This window comes from Tympanuchus pallidicinctus, unplaced genomic scaffold (genome assembly GCF_026119805.1).
Source record: "Tympanuchus pallidicinctus isolate F22 unplaced genomic scaffold, pur_lepc_1.0 scaffold25, whole genome shotgun sequence".
NCBI lineage: Eukaryota > Metazoa > Chordata > Aves > Galliformes > Phasianidae > Tympanuchus > Tympanuchus pallidicinctus.
The window spans coordinates 9,990,824-9,994,762 of NW_026294742.1; positions in this window are offsets into that span (position 1 = coordinate 9,990,824).

Genomic DNA, 3,939 nt, shown 5'->3' on the forward strand with positions numbered 1-3,939 from the left:
GCAAACTTCTGCTCAGTATGCAGGTCAGCACCCAGAATGCTCTCCTTAGCATTAGTTGCAATCTTGAGTTACTGCTAGTCATTCTATGTCAATGGAGATGTAAAGTAGAGAAAGAAAAGATTCTGCTGGAAAATTACAAAGTCAGGAAAGCAGTTGTGTGAAGATACAACTGAGAGAACTGCAGCAGATTACCTTGAAGAACTATGACAAAAATATGCAACAAGGATTTAAAATAGAAAATTAAGTTAGTTTGCGATCAAGAAAATGTTAAGGAGTAGCAGGATTCCGTTAATAAATTGAGAAATCAGCAGTTGTGTGCATTTTGTTGCTGTTGGATTACCTGCGCCATTGCTTGCTTCACATAGTTCCAGATTTTACAACTTAGGCAATGTTTTTACACAGAAACTACGTCACTGAGCATTACTTCAGATAAAAAACTTATCAACAAGAAAGCAAGCTGAATTTCTTTAGATGACTTTCTTAAATTAAACAACACAGATCTTCAAACCTTATTTTGTATTCATGGGCTGCCTCCTGGGGAAATCACTGAGTTGATGGACTCATCACTTCTGATTTTCCTGCTCATATTATTTCTCAAATGCTGGGGGGTTGGACTCGATGATCTCTGGAGGTCCCTTCCAACCCCTACAATTCTGTGAGAATCACAGAGGTAGGCGAAACTTATTTTGACGTTTGACCCTGAGTTCACATCCAACTTCAGGTATGCTGAGCTATGTATAAGCTAGCATTGTTTGAATGAGAGTCCAGAGAGAAAAATGGAAAAGCTGAGATGAATCTGGCCAGGCGAAGGTCACCTTCCTTGAAGTGCACAAATTAAAGACTACATAATAATGCTTGTTTCTGCTATGACGCTTTCGTGATGAAGTTTCCCATTAGCGCGGTGCTGATCTAAAGGCATTTGATTCGCAGGGTTGTGAATTTGTGTTTGCCCAGCAGAGGGCACGATGCAACATGAAATCACTGAGTGGGGGAGCAAAGACCTGCCTGGAAATAGCTGGAGTGTGACTGGTCGAACATCATGTCAGTGAAATTCCTGCTTAGAAAGGGAGAGCATAAATAAGTAAAATCGACCTTAAAAAATAAAAAGAAAAAAAGGGAGGGGCATTAGCAGAGAAATATGAAGTAATGCTGCACTTATCTCCTATCTAAAAAGGCTGTTCAAACTTGCTGGGCTTTTTAATTTAAACATGTTCTAGCAAAGCTTATGGCTACAACAGTAGTAGACAGTAACTGTCCTTAGAGCTTTTAATTGTCCATTCAGACTGTTTTCTAGCTCATGAAGGAGCTCTGTAAATGGTAGTGATTGCAACTCTTTGTTTCCTCTGCAATTAAACTATTTCTTTGTGTATGTGTGCCTCAGCAGTGTCACTCTAATTTGTGGCTTGAATTTTGTAGTATTTCCTGGTAAGAATCAGTAGTTTCCATCGATTTAATCCATATTTTGTGAAAGTAGAAGTAAGTTTAATCTAAAAATACAGATGAGTCTAATAGTTTCTATGGTAACTTGTGACCATGGCAACAGAGAGGTAGCATTCTGAAAAACTGATAGAGGTTAAGGTTTTTTGTATGTTTGTTTCATTTTAAATCAACAAGCTAATTAACAGCACAAATATTTCAGGAAAAACAATGACTTCATTTTTCAACCATATGGGATTGCATTAATACAAGGGATTTCCATCCCAAAATATATTGGAATTTTAATAGGCGTATAGGAAAACTATGTGCAATCTTTGTGATTCTGAGAAAGAAGAGTTCTCTTACCTGCTACGTCATACACAGAAATTTAGATTCAAGACAGGTGAAGGATGTATCAGGAAGTTGCTGTAGGAAGGAGAATCGTTTAGTACAGCAACAGAGAACGTTATTAAATGTGTAGCATAGCTTTGGTATGTTTCTGTTCCACCTTTCCACCGTGAGATCAGAGAGCTAAACAGCACAGCGCTTTCAGATCAGTGCTAAGTTTTGGCTGCTCTGAAGCAGTCGAGACCCCAAGAGACGTTACAAGCCACTGCAAGAAGGAATAATGATTGTAGGAATATTTACAGTAGATAGATGTTAAAGGAGGTACAAGTGACTCTCATGACTAAATCTTTCATGCAGCAAATGGCTCTGTGCTAGCGTAGAGATAATGTAAAATCTCCGTACTACCAACACTACGCCTAACTTTTAAAGGGAAATATGCAGGATATGAGTTTGGTCAAAGACACATTGCAGAATTTTTCAAGCTTACTCTTTTTCCCTAGGCCTTGTCTGAAAACTGAATAGACATAAAGGTATTGCTATTATCACATAAATATTGGGCATGTCCTTAGTTAAATAGAATTGAAACTTCATTTAGAAGCTAACTTCTGTAAAAGCTAGCTGTTCTGACTGATTTGCATTTGCCACAGGGTTGCTCCAGCTAATCGATGGAGTCGCTGAGGTGCTCCCAGGCCATTAAGTCAGAAAATAGTTGGAGAAAAAAAAAAACACCAAGCCAAACTGAATTGATTCAAATAGTCCTGTCTTTTCTCTCTGGTGCTGCTCGCTTCATGTGATGACCAGTGGGTAGTGTGGAATTAACACACGTCTTGGAAAAGCTGCTTCCTGACCCTGTCATCTTTTTACTCATGCTCTAAAGCATTGTGGTGTTTAAGGACTGGTTTGTTGTTTTGATTTGATTTTATGATAGAGGATTTTTTTTAAATTATTTCTCTAATGTTTTTGTAGAGTCAAAATGTTTGGTTAATTGCTGCAAAGTGGTGGCGTGAGGGCTGGAACTAGGTGGTCTTTTGGTCTCTTCCAACGCAAGTCATTGTGTGATTCTACAAATATTCTATTAAATATCAAAACCCTAAGCATCAAGATCTTGTGTCATACTTGCTTTCTTACCCAGGCTCTTTTAAGGAAGATCATTGTGTATTATCTCTTTGATATCTTGCTATTTTGTTCTTTTTTTTTTTCCCTTCTGTTCCAAAGGACTTGTTTTCCTTCCTTTTCTCTCCAGAGTACTGTACTGTGTGTGTTTGTGTGTGCTTTCATTCAAGAGGGTACCAACTAATTCTTAATTCACTTGATTATCCTTTTAAAAGCAGCTTTCCTGGTCAGGTCCTTCTCCCTGGCAATAAGGGTCACGAATCTGTAAATACAGCCCTTCTGCGAGGATTAAAGAGTCTTTAGGACACTTGCATTGCATCTGTTCAAGCTGCATCCATTTGCTGTAGGCTGTAATAGCTGACAAGGCAAAAAGGCATCATCAAAAACTAAATTTTGAATATTGCATATTGCTAATGTTTTAAAGGAGTCTCTTTTCCAAGTAGTGCTCCAAGCAGAAGTATAAGGTGGCATTGTTCAGTAAATGTTGTTTTAAAAGAGTCGAAGTTAGTTATTTGATTTAGGGGAAGAGGATGAAGTTGATTTACTCACTTTTCACTTCTAATTTATTTTGTTAGTTAAATGCTTTGTATAACTTACATTGGAAATCTGTCGTTAGAAAAAATTTGCAGATAATTGCAGGTATGCCCTTTCGTTCTTTGCTGTTGAGCTTACATATTTCCCTTTATATTTTCTTTTCTTGCCCTCCTCTCTCCCCTCCCACTCCCCAGAAGTTCCTCCTTCCTGTGCTTGAGCATATTTCTTTCAAAGGCTAGTGTTTTGTTAGTTTCTCAAAGCACTGTCCTAAATAGTTTAAATTTCTCTATGTCCTTCACTTGTGCTTAGTTTTCTATCTTTCCCCCTCCGCTGTTGAATGAAGATATGAAAATTAATACAAAATCCTACTATTTCTGCTACATACAAATCAAGGCAAATTTAAAGAATCTGGTTTGTTTCCTCATTTATATGTTGCCATTTAATAATGATTCCACTTTCTAACTGTTAAATGAAGACTTGGATATATATATGGCCTTTTTGCTTGTGCGGGTACAGGTCATGGTAGAG